This window comes from Plutella xylostella, chromosome 13 (assembly GCF_932276165.1).
Source record: "Plutella xylostella chromosome 13, ilPluXylo3.1, whole genome shotgun sequence".
NCBI classification, from domain to species: domain Eukaryota; kingdom Metazoa; phylum Arthropoda; class Insecta; order Lepidoptera; family Plutellidae; genus Plutella; species Plutella xylostella.
In genome coordinates, this window is record NC_063993.1 from 11,168,373 (window position 1) to 11,186,232 (window position 17,860).

Consider the following 17,860-nt stretch of genomic DNA (forward strand, 5'->3'; position numbering starts at 1 on the left):
TAATTCGTATGAACGAGTGGAACATGCAACAGTGATTTGTGACGCAGTTGACGCTCAGGGACAAATATATCGATTTTTTCAAGTAAATCAGGACAATCAACACTATTCTGAGCTATTTTTGTGAGGAAAGTTATATCTGCTGCTTGACGCCTGATTTCAAGAGGAAGAAGATGAAATTGATTGCAGTGATACTCATAGCTGCGCCTAGGAATTTTAAATTTATAGCACAGGTATCTAACAAACTTTTTCTGGATGGACTCAATTTTAGAAATATAAACGCCATAACGTGGGTTCCACACCTGCGACGCATATTCCAAGTTGCTTCGAACAAGAGAGCAATAAATAATTTTAATAGATTTCATTAAATTGAAATTTTTACAAGAGCGTATAAGAAATCCTAGTAATTTATATGCTTTTTTTACTATTTTATCAATGTGATTGTTAAAGAGCAATTTGGAGTCCATAATAACGCCCAAATCCCTTATCTCGTTGCAGCTGGAAATAGACTGATTATTAATATTATATGTGCTTGAAAACATACTGCGTTTACGTCCAAAAGATATAGAGAAGCATTTAGAGACATTGATATCCCACCTGTTCACTCTGCAGTAGGTATTAAGTTTGTTGAGATCATCGTGAAGTAGAGCAGAGTCCTCCGAACTATTAACTACTCTGAATACCTTCATATCGTCGGCAAACAAGAGGAATTGTGATTTGTTAAAACAGACGTCAATGTCGTTAATAAAAATAATGAAAAGGAGGGGGCCCAATAACGATCCCTGTGGTACTCCAGAAGGAATGCTTTTCCAGGTTGAAGTATAACCGTTTAAAACCACCGATTGCGTCCTATTAGATATGTAAGACTTGAACCAGCGAAACAAATCACCACGAATTCCGGCTGATATAAGTTTTTCTATTTATTTCTATTTATTTTTTTTCTATTTATTTTTCAAAGGAAAACTTACAGCTAAAGTTTATGGAAAGATGCTAAAAGTATGTAGTTGAAAGCCAATTACAAGTTTTCACTTATCAATAATAATTTTTGAGCAGCATTTCGTGATCTATGCGATCAGACGCTTTGCTATAATCGGTGTAAACGGCATCGATTTGATTGCCGTTATCCATTTGTGAAGTGATAAACTCATTGAATACAATAAGGTTGGAAACTGTTGATCTTTTCTTAAGAAAACCATGTTGCTGTGAGTTGAATGTTAATTTCAGCGATGCATAAACCTGATCATACACAATTCTCTCAAATATCTTGGCAATAAGGCATAGTTTGGAAATTGGTCGATAGAAATTATATTTTTTGGGCCATTCTTATGAATCGGACTGATGAAAGCCGACTTCCATAGTGACGGCATAACGCCCTCGACTAAGGACCGTTTAAATAAAATTGATAAAGGGACTGATAATGATTTAGAACAGCTGGCGAGAAATACTGCTGGAAGTTTATCTGGGCCAGCTGACTTGTTAAGGTCCAGAGACTCAAGGAGTTTACAAACCATATCACCAGATAGGTACTTCAACTGACGCGATATCAGCAAGCGGAGCTGAAGTATCAGGCTGTAGGTTATTACCGACCTGAATGGACCCAGAGTTAGATTGTAAGAACGTTGAATAAAAGTATTCCGAGAACATACTACTATTCTCGTGTCCAGACGTGGATGAAACATTTAAGTGCTTCATACACGAACGAAACGAAAATCCCTTGCGTTTACCCTTAATAAAGGACCAAAACACTCGAGGGTTTGAAGAAATGGAACATTCGATATGAGCCATGTAATTAATGTAACATACACCTTCGAGACGCTTAGCTCTTTTTCTTAGCAACTCAAAGGTTAGTGGTTGACTTTTGACACATCTGTCAAGATTTTACGAGTACATGGTGATGACGTATAATTGATGAACCAATCCCTGGTCGGTTAGATAATCGACTATGGAGAAATTGGGGCTAATGCCACTAATAATTAAGTTTGGAGACTGTAGATTATAGATAGATAATTATTTGGATAAAAAAGCTATTCTGTGATAAAGATGTTCAAAAGGTCGACTTTTACAGCACGACAATGCCTTACTCAAACCTGAAACTATAACGCAAATACTTTTCTTCCTAGGGTAAAGACAACGACCAGATCTCCTCCGTATGCATGGCATCAAGCTGTCTTGACTGAAGGCGCCGCCAGCAGCCGAGTATGAAATTGTAGCCCCGCGGTCACTCTAGGTTGACGAAAAACGAATGAACAGGAAAAATAACATAATAATCTGCAGGACATGAGCCTCCTTCAAGATGGTTCAAGATGGTTATTTTCATAATGACCACACTTGGTGGGCGGATATTGTTAACACCATTTGTTACGCATCAATTTAAACAAAAAATACATTATTTTGATGGTGATATAAATTAATTAACTATTGTACGTGTATGTATAATTGTACCTATATGTACTACTTACTAATTACAAATTTGATTAATATTTTATGAATTTATCGCAAATTTTGTTGTTTGTTCTTTTGAGTATGAATTTGAATAATTTCAAACTTAGTTTTCCCTTGCTAGAGTGCCCGTCCGGTGATTTACGCCGACGTCCGGCCCGGTGGACCGGACCGGCGGCGGCGACCGGTCGAGCGTACCCGGGTGGCTCCTATTGGTTCTTTATGTCGAGGGGAGTATGTTATCTATGACTACGGCCTTTTTTCCGATTGTGAGTCTTAATAGGAATCCGTGAATTGTTGTTCCTATTTCAACTGTGCGGTTTTATTTGGCGGAAAAATCGTTAATGTTATTGAGTTTTTTGGTATTTATTAATAGGACGTGTGGTTGTGTTAGTGAAATATTAGTGAAATTATTGTACTCTTTCCTAAACGATTATGTTCGAAACTAATCGCAATATAAGATAAATATCCCTACAGTTATGTAAAAATACAATAATTAATTTCAATTTATCTACCCTAAAACAAAAGCCAGACTGGGCTTGTTCAATAAATCTTGGATAAAGTGGGATGGCTGAGCGCACCCACCGTCACAAACGAAGGGATCCAAGGGGTCACTCTATATGACGAAAAACTAAGTTTCGGCGCACCGGGGCGCGAGCCACGACTCTATCTCGTTGTATTAAATGTGTCGAGGAACTACAGCTCTCGTTCAGTCGGTTTCCGTCAGTTTAGAGTACCCTCCAGGAGAGGGCTAGGGCATTTTAGTGCATTCAGCTTATTCTGATTAGATTTTTTGGAAAATAGGTATATTTACTTATAAATATCTTTGTGAGGAACAAAATTGATATTCGGCTTAAGTACCTATGTCGTTGCACCTCCTTTGTTAGGAACTGATTTAAAGTGCTCGAAGTTTATGATGATTAAGATAACTATTCAGTATTTTAAGGACTCCTCCTACCTATTGTAAATTAAAATTAAAATTCGCGTGAATTTTATAATTTTCTTTTCTTATTTTACTCAATCTTAGTGTAACGACAGACCGATAAACAATATGCTAATACATAAAAAGCTTTGAAATGGCCGCTGGCTGTCAAAGGGTTAAAAATCTGAACTACGAGTAAGTATGTAAATAATCCAAACACCGTGCACCGTGTTAAAACGGCGGGTCGTGTGTAAACGAAATTATTTTATAGAGTGGTCAATAAAACTAGGAGTTTCAGGACGTGGCCATAAACACTCGTGTCTGTCGTGTCTCTGAGCGATCGTTCTGGCGGGAAATTTGAATTTAGAATCCGCGTGACTGGCTGTTTTTGTGCTCTTCATTTAAATACAACGGTTGGTGTATTCTATTCTATGATTTAAGTTACACTCACGAGAAATGAAAAAGTTTCAGTGACAATAGCACCAAAGTACGTCTAAACGGAAAAAAATATACTACAAATTTAATGTAGGTACGTTTAGCAGCACATCAGACAGAATAATAGATACCTACCAACTAAAAACATTCTTTAATCAAATTCTAAACTAAATTAAATGTTATAAAAATTTGGCTTATTTGGTGTCAACATTTTGTAAATGGAACATTTTCATTGCTTGCGAGTGTATTTAAACATGATGTGATGATGACTATGTGTTCCTTAAAGTGTTGAGTTCTGAACATGTCCCCTACTTCATCATCACTTACCCGTATCCTCCTCAGGGCGGGTAATTAAATAAAGCTCCGTCAGCCGGAAAAATTGAGCAGACTCCGGCGGATACGGTATTATCATATTTATACGAAACTGGGGACGGCAGTGGACAGAGGTGTGACACCCAGCATACGCGCCATGGATCAAGTCTGACAATTCTTACTTTGCAATAGAGACAAGTGCCAACAGGCAGTTTATTACAGCATAACAGCAGCTGCCTCCTAAGTAATTTTTTAAACTCCTTCTCCCATCGAATGGTTGTCTGGTAGAGATTGCTATAAGCAGTAAAGCGTAATAGTCTCACCGTGTTATTTATAAAAAAATATTTAGAACGTTACTGAACAATAAGTTCAATGCCAGAGGGTTCAATAGCTATAACGTTCAATAACTTTTTTTTAATGAATTACAGGGTAAGTTTACACTGCTAAATCAAAGTAATATTTTAGTTCAATAAGTTTCTTTCACAAGAAAAAATATGAAACTTTTCCGCATAACACCGTCCCAGGTATTTACAGTTTCCAGTATCAAGTGGCGAGACAATATATTCAATGAATTTAAATGTTAATTCTACCGGCGGCGGCTCTATTTAGTTAAGGAAATACCTTCTTTGCTAATATTTTATGCAAAAGCAAATTTTGAGACACTCGGAATATGCCTCGCTGATTCTCCGATAAGGATTCAGTACCAGGACAGCAGAGGAAGGGTGAAGCTTGGGGACGCCATGAATTATTTATGCTGCAGCTCTGGATTAAGCTATTGAAAGAGATACAAATCTGCAATAAGCATTGACTTTCAGGGGTAGAGTGGACAATGTTATTATTCTTATGTTCGGATGTTTCTTTGTTAATTCCGTTTCAATTTCTTTGTTCCTTCCTTCAGGAGTACCTCGTCTTCTTGTGGGGACATCTCACACACGGCCTACCATGCTAGGCAGAGCCTGTAATATTATGGGACAACTGATATATCTACACAGATACATAGATACACTTAGGTACTTACTCAGCTCGTAATTCCGAACAATGTTTTCTCCAAAACTTTTATAAACTAGTGGATAAAAAATACTGATCTTTAGCGTCCTTCGGCTGCTCTTCATTAACACCCTGTATAAGAAATACCTACAATTATACCTCTCAATCAACTCGGTCGCACTTGGTAAGCCAGCGCATGTCCCGCGCGGCCGTGGGGGCGCCACCGTCGGCCCTTTAATATTAATTATTCATTGATTGAAGCAAATAAACCAATTTCACGCTACTTTGCCCGCGCCGTATGATGCGTCGGCTAAGCTTATACAGGGCCATTTGCATTTATCGAGGAAGCGGGACTGTGAATCATTCCACTGCTTTATAATCAGTTTTTTTTTTCATTATTCAGTATTATACTTTGAAAAAAAACTGTTTTAGTAAGGCTTTTATACAGGTATTTTGAAATATAAAGATGCAGTCCGTTGGTAGATGAGTTGAGAGTTCGAGACCATGAACATATTGTTCACGAGAATGTTCAAGCGGGCGTAGTGTGGGACGCCCTCCTGCCCACGTGACTTGACCTTTGATCTTAAACAGGTAGCCGGTAGAGGCTAGAGGAAGGTCGAGGAAAAAATGCTGGGACGGTCCTTGGAAATCTCCAGCAGACGAAAACGGGCTGGTGCTAATGTTGGTTATACTTATAATATTTTGTCATATTTATAAAATAATTAATATAATCAGCCTGTATCAGTGTAACGATCACGCAGCTCAACAATAACTCTCAATGCAGGCGCAAGCCGAAACCGCACCATCAATGTTGGGTTTACACACTTACACACACACACATATACACACACACAAAAGAGTTTTACGTAAGTAAGTACAAAAAATAATCATCGATAAAAAGATCATTATCTTCCTTAGTTGTAGAAATAAATTTCCTTGCTTGACGAATCATTATAAAATCCATGTTAATTAACAACACGTGAAGTAAATATCAAAAGCCTCTTTCAACCAGTAATTAACACAAAATCAATCACAACTCAACCAACGGCCTGAATAAGAGAAAACTTTCATTTCCAATGTATACCCGGACTCGGAGTAACATAAAAACTGTAATTTCCAAATCGCGTCTAGTGAAAGGCCTATTGAATGCGCCGCACAGTGGAAACGCTTACAAAACCTACTTCGTGTCGGACCATTCAATTGATTTGATGCACAAAAGCCCTTTCAGTCATATTAAATACCTTATTACTCAGCGATTGATTTATTAATGTGGGGCTATGAAAGGTTATCATAATAAATATAAAATAGGGATGTAGTTTGCATTCATAAAAATAACTTGGTTGACCAAGTCTGTTTACTTAAGTATTTCCTGATTCAAAGATATCTTTTCAAAAGCAAAATCAATACAATAGTTTTTATTTTGTCATCATTTCACTAATCGTAATAGAGAACACTCTTTTTGGATAGGTACTCCAAAATTATACTACAAAAAAAACACACACACACAATATAGAGTATGAGATAGTAACAAATCAGTTTTGTACTACGACAACAAGGTCACAGGCAATACAAAAAAAAATATTACCACACTTATCCCAATCTCTTTATCGACACAATTCGACGCCTCTTTCAACTAAGGCACGAACCACCACATCCAAGCTATGGAATTACGCTCAAACATGGCAATTACTAGCGGAATGACTTCTGGGGAAGAATTAATAAATTATAAAGCCGCGGAGCAATGTTTGGCCACATTAGCCGAAAATTAACGCGCTTCGGGTCTTTGATGCCTGTAATTGAACGACACTCCCGTTTAGCCCTAGATTTGGACCCGATTTTGCATATTATTATATTTATGATAAATACACTCACGGGCAAAGAAACAGTTCCACTTACAAAATGTAGACACCATATTTATGTTTTTAGTTGGTAATATTCTGATGCGTTGACAAATGCACTTAAATATTGCAGAAGGCGTCATTAAGTTAGTTTTATCGGTTTCGGTGTAATTTGGTGATTTTCTGAATGGAACTTTTTCAATGCCCGTGAGTGACCTACCATACATTATACCCTACTTGTTATTTTGTACCACCTGTAGGGTTGTAGTAGCAGCTTTTAACATTAAAACCACCTTTTGTGCACTTACTTATATCCTATATTTGTACGATAAAGAATTGAATAAATAAATTTCAATCATTTATTTAGTTTGTACCTATGTAAAAAAAATACCAGAATAGGTGAATCCATAGGACAACTTTACAAAACTGCAAAGCTCAAAAAACAACTTTTAATTCCAAAATCGTTCCAATTACTATAAGGGGATGTAGAACTTTTCACTGTTATAGAAGTCTTGTGTTCAGCCCATTCAGCCTGATTCAATTTTTATTACCTACCATAAAAAAATTTAAAGCGCTTATCATCTGTGAATTTTTTTTTCTAGTTTGATCCCGGGTACAATCGAAAGGTCCAGTGAGTTAAACCCCTTCCTAATACCGCTCTACGGTCGATAGTAGCGCCCTCTAATATTGGGATTTAATTAAACTTTCAGCCAATATTCAAGGAAGCTTTCTTCGATGAGACTTGGCTGAAATTTCAGATTAAATGCTATTAAACACCCGCCAAGATATTGTTATTGGATGTTTCGCTGAAGCTGAAATTGTAAATATATTACCTTAAGACTTTTAGTAAGTAAAGCTATTTAACTTTTGAAGCAGCTTCAGTTCAGTAAAGGTTTTAGTTTACATTTGTACGCGATTGTACATTAATGTTTAACTTTTGTGTTTTTTAAAGAAATAAGTAGTAGGTAACGTAGGAATACGACGGAGTAGATTTAGTCCTGGAATCGATTCTACTTAGTATTCGGAGATTTAGATTTTGTTATTTTTCCTGATCTATTAGAATAAGGAGCCAAAAGCATCATTATTTTATGAACCAAACAGATTTTAATCTATAACGTGTGTCAATAATCATAACAAATCATAGAACAACAAGAAAACATAATTAAATGTAAGTATTCACAATTATCGGATTTACACAACATGCATTACATAATGTTATACGCATCGTCTTCTGGACACTCGTAACACATTTTACTCGGTAATTAGAAATCCCACAATGAATCTTTATGTTGGTTATAATAATTGTTGTTTTCTTTCATTTCATCACCGCTCCATACTCAAATAATGAAGAAATCTTTCTGGCCACACCAACATTATCCTTCATAGACAAAATTAAAGTGTATCTGTTGGGTTACCCACTGGACAACGTGTTAGGTTTTGTTGAGTACGCGGCCCAATACGGCTACCACGCAAGCGGATACTCAGTGGTCACACAGGATGGATATATTCTGGACGTGTACCAGCTTCTTAGTTGTCAGTGTAATGGTTACAGGGAAACCCCAGTTCTGATGCTGCAAGGACTTAGCCAGAGCTCCACGGCCTGGCTCGACGCTGGTCCTGAAGAGAGCCTCGCATTCCTTCTTGCTGATGGATGCCACGACCTGTGGATAGGAAACTTCAGAGGAACTACTCTTGGAAGAAAACATGTCCGACTCAATCCAGATAGAGATGGCGAGTTCTGGGATTTCAGCTTCGATGACATGGGTGTTCAGGATCTCCCGGCTACTATCGACTTTATTCTGGAAACCACTAAGGTGAGGAAGATCAGCTTCATCGGATACTCGCAGGGTGCTGCCGTGATGGCCGTAATGTGTGCGGAGGCTCCAGCTCATTGCCAGAAGGTGAACACCTTCATAGGACTGGCTCCAGCAATTATTATGAAGAACTCAAGATCTGCTGTTAGGATCTGTAGCTGGTTTGGGAATGTACCGTGGACTGTGTCGAAATTATTCGGCATCCACGAGGTATTAGCGCAAGGTTCATTGTTTCAGTCATTGGTAGAACTCGTCTGTCACGTTCCCATTGTATCTTACTTGCCGTGTCAAGCGTTGATTTCACTTGTGGATTCAACGGATCCCTTCTCCATTCGTCCGCGTACGTTTAGGCGACTGTTTGCGCACATCATGTCAGGAAGTTCCGTGATGAACTATGTCAGGTATTGTCAAATGTTTCGAAGCGAACAATTCGAGAAGTTTAACTACGGGGAGGAAGATAATTTAATCAGGTACGGTAGTCCTCGACCTCCTGCTTACAACTTATCCAAGATGTCTCTGCCAGTGCTCCTGGTGACGGCTCCTAACGACCACATCGTCGATGTCAAAGACGTGAATTGGCTTCATCATCAGCTGCCCAACTCAACTCTTCATATCTTGGAGGACTCGTGGTGGAACCACATGGATGTAGCATACAGTAAGAAGATACCAATAGTGCTGTTTCCAGTTGTCCATAAGCATTTACTGTTATTGAATACATAGATTGTTCAAGTAACTTGATCTTTTTCTGCTAAAGTTTTAACATTGTTTGATCAGGAGGAGATGTGGTGAATATAAGAAGTGGTTACGTTACCTAATTACGTAATAACATAAGATAGGAGAACCCTTAAGTAGACACTGAATAATTGGTATTACATGGGTCTCACAACATTTTACGGTTAAACGAAGACTTGTTTTTCGTTTTTCGTCGACATGTTATATTTTGATGGCATTCTGTTATTTCGGTAAGCAACTCTAAGTTACCTATATCTAGTCGTGATCGTAAACAGGAGTCCATGGCGTGCTGCCTGGCGCTGTGTCTGCGTCGCCCCTTCAGCAACTTGCAAACTCCAACAAATATGATTCAGCGACGATAAATTACAGGAAAGTTTGAGACGATAATTACGACACGGGGGTGTCCGCTCACTTGTACTTTCATTATTCTTGTTGTTTGTGCGCGTTGTATGGGAAATATGAAATGTTGGCTCTCGGTAATGTTTAGGAACGTGAAAATTCGAAATTTGTAAGGTATTCAATACTCTTAAATTCAATTATGTAATTGTCTTTTCCATTCTTTTATCTTACAGAATCAAGTTGTGCGATCCATATCGGTAGAGTTACGCGATCTTTTTCTCTGGGTTTATCAGAAAAACTAGCCATATTCTCGTCAATATATTATTATTGGCACATACTCTTCATGACTGTATAAATTGTTTGCTTTGCCCCGTCCCGTGCCGTCCCGGGCAATGCGACCTCGTCCAGCTGTAATGGACTCGCAGCCGGGCGCACGTGTCTTTAATGACTCACAGAACTGTTTGATTTAAAGTCGCAACAATTGTGTTTACGACTGTACCCTCCCCCCGCAGTTCCGCTGCCCCGCGCCCGCCCCGCGCCGCCCCAAGTTAGTGGTTGAACGATTTTGTTAATTGCTGCCCCGTTTTGTCTTTCTGATCGCGCCGTTTTGTTTATTGCTTTTCGCAATTTGCCTGATACGGCAATTGGTAGATAAAAGTTGGAGGTGAATTTATGTTGCAACTTTGCTTTTAGGCTAATGACGCAACGTTTTTAAGGGGAGCAGTATCTTAAACACAATACATATCTCAATAAGTTATCTATGATTATGAGAATACCGAGACACAATAGAGGGGCATTACAAAGCTGTGAAAATATTCCGGCTGTAAAATAAAAGTAGTTGGAGATTCCCGAGGTGTCAAACTGAAAATCCGCTCTCGCCTGAAACGAATGAATCCTTAACGGGCGCGACAAACAAAAAGGATATCTCCATCTGAAGAGAAAAAGAAAATCTTTTCTTCGGCACCCATTTCCATAAAAATTCTCAAAGCGAAAGCAATAAACCCCTATTTAACAAACAATGGAGGTAATACCGAGTAAAATATTCCAATGAAATATGTATTAATTCTGACGGTTAGATTAAGAAGTGCGGGTATATTAAAGGTGGAGGTGAATTTAATCTGCTCTGAAAGAAGCCGGTTCTTTTGTGCGTGTCTCCTGGCTTTGGGTGATTTTGCCTACAAAGTCGGATGGCAAGGAGTTCAAAGGATGCGGATTTTTTCGGTGGATAAAGTTCTTTTCAAAAATATGTTATATTCGCCATTTCAACCGTGGGAAGAATGGTTTGTGCGAAATTAAGGCTTTTTTATTAGAGGCGGATGAAGTTATTAAGTTGATGGACCCAAAATTAAATGATGTTTTTGTAAACAATGTATATTTCATTAAATTAAAAAGTGTTTTGTATTTGTAATTATTCAGATTTGGTTATTTACATAATTATTATGAATTTTATGTTAAGGCAAATTCTTCCTAAAGTGAACGATATTGCCAACCATATACCCAAGCACCAGAAAATATACTTATACAGCTAGATAATATTTTACAGACGTTACGCATTGTTTAGGGTCCTGAGTCCCGTAGTCAAAATTGGGTGAAAAACAATAGTTTTTTATTGTGTCTAATTCCACGGGATTCAACTGGTTAATTGCATTTTTTCTAGTTTTTGGTGGCTAAAAGCATCAAATAACCTACGCCGCCCGCGGTGGATATATCCACTCCAGTCACGCGGGAACAAACACTTTCATCCACCTTTTTATTGGCCCGCAGTTCTCCTTACAATTCAATATCTTCCTTTTGTTGCTGGTTTTCGCTTTAATAAATGCTGGGAGCGTCAATTTTGGCCGAATAACGTTGTCACCTCAAAGCGGCTTAGGGCGCCGACTGGATTTTCCGCCCATGGTTTATTTTCCCGCCACCCTTATGGCTGTTTTCCACTGCCGCCGTTGAGCTTTAGCAGGGCTATAATGTACAACATGGTTAAGCTATGTTATTACTTATGCATCTTAATAGAGACCAGCCGCATGCAGAAAAAGGAAGACTATGCTGTGGTACGTTACTTTTGTACAAAAAATAATAATGAAATTCCCACGAGATAAATACGCATTTTTGTTGTGATAGTTTGCTACTTTTCAAAATACCCAAAGACTCATAGTATCATCACTCTCTAGTATACTAGACCCTCTAGCGTTTATCACTTACATGATAAAAATAAGAAGTCAATCAATGCAAGACTGATGAACACCATGACATAAACTTCAGGTCGTATCAGCATGATGTTTCGTCAACGGCAGCAGTGGAAAAAATCACTTATACTGGAAGAGGAATAAGTCCCCGGTTTGAATATTTCATTTATGTTGAAGACAGATTTTTGAGGCTGGCCCTTTTCAAATACGTTTTAAGGCTTCTTCAATACTCATATTATTATCTAATGTCATTCATTACACCATAATGTTATGATGATGATATTATTTTTTGGTAAATATACTTAGAAGAATTTTCTAGTATATTTTCTAGTATTTCCAGGCGTAGGTTTTGCAATTTTTTATTAGTACGAGTATCTAAGACTACCTAGATTTACTTTGTACACGTAACCGGTAAGCATTATAGTATATTTTTTTAACTGATACCTCTATGAATTAAGGATGGGAAAACACGTAAATGTCAAAAATCACAAATAAGCCTAAATAAATATATTTGCGTTGTGTTGACCCATGTTTTCTGCAGCGTTACCATAGTCTAACTCTACCCTGAAATTCATAGACCGTATTGTAAATTTACAACAAGGTTAAAATTTACTTCGAAACACACGAGTTTAGACTCTTTACGTCAAAGAAAAAGTCAATTTTAAACCTATTGTAAAGTGTTAAAATGGTCTATGATTTGGGGGTTAGATTATAGTAACACCGGAGCACATCGTGGCACCGGCAGCCGCGCCGGCACATACATCGCGACCCACTCGTGACTCGCCACGCCGCATTGGCCACGATTTGCGATGACGCCCCGCACTACACTAAATACTACGCTGTTTTGTTGAGCTATTATTACCTACCTAGTGCTTTAAATTAGGCACACTGCATGGGTTTGGATTGTGCAGGATCTTGTATAGTATAAGGGTCCACCAACTTGCATTGGGCGGCACTCGCACCAACCGCGTGGTGGACTAGGCCTAAACCCTTCCTTCATTGGAAAGAGATCCGTGACCCAGCAGTGTCAATGTGATGGGTTTTGTTGTGATGAGAGGCGTTAGCGCGCGCGTTTTTAGCTGTTAATCAAGGTAATCGCATTTTGGGTAGTTTAAATTCGTATATGATACGCAAAACTGTACTTCAAATGTAGGAAAAACTCCCCAAGTCTCGGCGAAGTGCGCCAGCGATCGGAAACGTGCCTTACTTCGACAAATCTGCGCACCACCTGCAATCACCCTTAACTCTCTAATCATACAGCTGAAAACCCTTTGACTCCGAAGCAGATATTGTGGTTGCATCGTCTTAGGAGTCGGAATATTTGAGCGATGAGCCTTAAAGTCCGAGTGTTAAGGTTGGTTTCTAGTCGTATATTTCCGCGTGTATCTTGGATGGCTTAGTGGAGAGCAGCGGGGTACGTAAGCTGCGATGGACACCAATAGATTTATCGTTTGAGGTATAGCAAAGAAAGCGGCTTTGTCTTTTAGACAACAAACAAACGCCAGCTCCCTGACTATTTGATATGGAGGGAAAATAAAAATGGCAGCATTTTCTCTTACAGATAAAGCGTATTAATAGTGGAAAACGTTGGGTGAAATGTCTTTTCTGAAGTTGTTAAAGTATATTTGACGAGTATACCCTTTTCTCTCTGGAGTGTCTTAGTAAATTGTAATAGAAATATGGAATACACGTCTAAGGGTGAATTCGTCCAAACATCACGTTACACGAGAATAACTATACCGGAATTAAAATTATACGCGAGTAAATATCTAGGATCAATGTACTTACATTTGCATTCTACCAAGTTATACCATGATTAAATTGAATGAACGAGGAACGAAACTGTAATGCAACTAAAATAAAAATAGCTGCGTTTCAAAGCATGCAATAGAAATGACATGCCAACTTAGTTTGAATGGATTATAAAAGTATGAAATTGTTTATGTTTTAATATTTTATTCGCTGTTGTTATTCTGAGACTTTGCCTTTTAACGTACTTTTGTTTATGTTTTGACAGATGTGTTTATATGTCATTATCACCCAGTTGCAGAAAGCTTCATTAAAATATCACTTTTGCTAAAGTGTCGTTACGACGAATGATTCCATTATTTTAAAGTTGTTGCACAAAACTTTTTTAGACATAGAAAATTCTCCTTTAAGTAATGACCAGTTAAAAATATCTACTCTGTGCTCATTAGGAAATGAATGAACTAAGGAGTAGAAGTGAGTGAAGGAATGCGTTTTGATCATGCAAAAATCATAAAGTTTGGCATAAAATTACAATAATCAAAGAAATTCTACATTATTCTGAGATTTAATTCACCTATAACAAAACGCAAAATGAAATGTCAACAAATAAAAATAAACAAACAATACCACCGCATCGTTTTTCTTTATAATTACAATTTTGTGTTACCTACTTCACTACATAATTGCAAAATTATGCTGATACTGGAAGATAAACAAGTGAAAAATGCAGGTGTGACCTGAAATAAACTGCGGAAGAAAACACGTTATTCGTTACTGTTTTAACTGGTATGTTAGATGCTGCTACGACCAGAGTCTCTGGAAGACCAGCACCTTACGTATTGAAGAAGTACAGGAAAGCCGCTTTGTGGATATGCAGACGCAGGCTGGGCATGTTTCATCAGAGAGCCAGAGGTGCAGGCACTAACAACCCGCAGAGAATTGAATAGATAACTTTTATTCAACAATCATAGTTATAAATATGAATTACCTACTATTGTAGTAATATTAAACATTAAAAATACAATTTTTAAATACTGTTTTTTATTTATAAAGAGATAACACTGCATAGATAGATTGCGAAATTTTGGTAATGAGTACTTGTGTATTGGTTCCGATTCAAGCACATACATGTTTTCCTCTGCTATAATAACGATTACAATTCTGTTTAAGACACTACACTGATTGAAATAGTTTCAAATACATATGTAAATTATTATAAGAAAATAATTTTAAAATTGGTTATAATGGATGCTTTTTGGCTCATTAGATTTGAAGTATATTTGAAGGGACCAAACGTCAAAATAAAGTCACTTTAGTGGCTAATGTGGCTTTGTGCAACGCAAAAGTGAAGAAAAAACGACATTGACATTTCATTAGGGTAAATTTGACATTTCATTAGATAAATTTAAAAGTCTCATAAAACGTCACATTAAAGTGCTTTTCTGCAACGACTTAATTGGACTTTAAGGTTTAATGATGTTTTTAAAACTTAAAGGACGTTTCTGCAACTGGGTGTATGACGGTTTTCTAATCAGCTGATGTGCTGCCGCCATTACAAAATTACTCTCGGATAAGCTCGTTACACGGTCAATTTTGGCGGTATAACATTTTATTCTTGGGATAAGCTAGTTATCTTGGTTTCAGGTTTGGTAGAATGCAAAATCTGCTTACTCGCGAGTAACTGGTACTTTACTCGTGAGTAAAAAGTTACTCGACGTTGGCCGAATCCGCCCTAAATGCACTAAAGGAAATGAAGGTAGCAAACGGCGATACTCCGCGATACGGCTCGCAACCTGTCAGCTGATATATCTACACAGATACAGATTATTATTATTATACATATTAACACCCAAGATCCAAGTACCTACAAATATCTATTTTTAAACAAAGATCTGTCATAGCCGGGGATCGAACCGGGGACCTTCGATACAGCAGTCATGATAACCACTACACCATTCAGTCACAAAACAAAATGATATGTGTTTACAGAGTAAGATACTTTATATTTTTATTCTCTTCATTTAATAAAGAAAAATACGATCAATTTACACCAGCCCTCAAACTAGCAATAACATCTGCGAAATTCTTTGAAGATTCACTAATCTAATAAGCACCCTTTGTGACTAAAAGGTTTTGTTTAATAACAAAAATCAATAAGGTCAAATATTATTAGACGAGTGACCGTCCAACAGAATTAGTGAGGGTGACCGGAATCAAATGTTTCCAAAATGTCAATAGTAACATTATTATGAATTTCCAATGCAAATAGCGACCCTAAAGGGCCAGTGCCAAAGAACAAGTGGCCGTAGAATTTACGAGCTTAATATCACGGAGTATAATGTTTAGCATCTGTGAACTAAAGTGATAAACTATCATTGAACCTCTGATTTGATGTTGGAGGAGTCCATGTCTCGCAATGGCTAATACACCGTTATAGGGTTTATTAATATTGTATTTATGAAATGGAGTTTCAATTTGGGTTTAGATCACCAATAATATTTTCACCACACACCCGTGGCAAATATACCTAGCCCCTATCGCGAAAATTACGGATTCGAATTGTATTGAATTTACACTAAGTATATACTTCGCAAATGTTACTTCATTTTGACTTCGCGTTAGGGCCCCTATTCCACCTGTCACTACTAAATTTCCAACAGAAACAAATCACATCTACGAGTATATCCACCGACTACTCTATGCGTCGTCAAAGCTGTCGTCGATTTTGTGTGTGTTACCAATAAAGCCGGCTAATTCCATCACCCTGGCTAGCCCCGGCCAGACCGGGACACGGGCCAATCTGTTAGCAGAACATGTTAGGCGCTGATGCGTATGATTAAAAGACTATTGTTATTGGGGAAATCGGATTTTTGTTACTTCTATGACTTGGTAAAGTTGTGATTTTTTGTCGGTGCCTATTTTCGTTGTTGTTGGTTGATTGGAGTTGAGAGCCTTACCAGAGTGTTGTTGAATTGGATTACTTACAAAGACAATCTACTTACACACTTGTAAAATTTGCGCTAAATTATTTTAATATTATATTTCCTACCGTTTATAAAATGGGAAGCACAATTCTTATATCTTTCAACTTAAACTAACTCTATAAAAGACACCGAAAATTTGTGGAATAAACTCCCAGAAATTCGGTACAAACAGTTGGTTTTTCCTAATGAAGTGTGTTGGCACCGAAAACGGCATGTCTCAACGTTTTATGTAGTTTTAGACCGCGCGCGCGTGATCCGAATACCTCTGTAAGTGTGGCTTTTGGAACGAAACGTTATTTAATTTTTACTTCCTTAAACTTGTTAGCTACATCTCGTTAAGCTATAGCTTCGGGGCTTCCCCTCTTTGACTTCCACTAATTTAAATTAAACTCGCAATAGTTTTGATAATCTTGTTATTTATCTTTTCTTTTCCATTTTCATACAAAGTTCAACATTTATTGCAGCCAGAACGGGAACGAAATTCCAAACAATCTTCAAGACTCGTTCGCTTTAAACAAACGCAGGGAAATGCAGTAAGTGAAAACTTTGGGAAACAATTCAATCTTTAAAATTTCCCTCTATTGCCTATTCGCGGGAGCATTTTCCGACTTGAACTTTGAAAGTATAATTAAAGAATAGAATCTTGTGTAAGTGTTGGGAGTGGAGTTGCGCCAGAATTCACTTACGATTGTCGGAGCGAGGGCCAAACATCGGGGGAGGCACTGCCGTTATGGACAAACTATCACTGCTTAATTTAACACTAACGCAAATTGCTGCCTAAATACCTTCTACAGTTGGTCAAAGAACTTATTTTTCTAACTAGTCATAGCAGATCAGGCGCCTATCAAGAAAAATAAGAAAGGAATACAGGAATAATGGGAAACTTTGAGCAAGGTACGATAAGAGGGGGATTTTTCAAATTACAATTAGGTTTGTTTTTTAGGAATTTATTTATTTTATATTATTCAGCTTAGTCTTAATGTGTTTTATTTTATTTAAATTTGAAATAAACTGTAGACTTTAAAGACATTCCCAGCTTATACCTAGACTAAATTAGGTCCTTGTATCACAATTACCCATAGTATGTTAGTGCCCTGACTACTGAGCCGATGGTCCCGGGTTCGATTCCCGG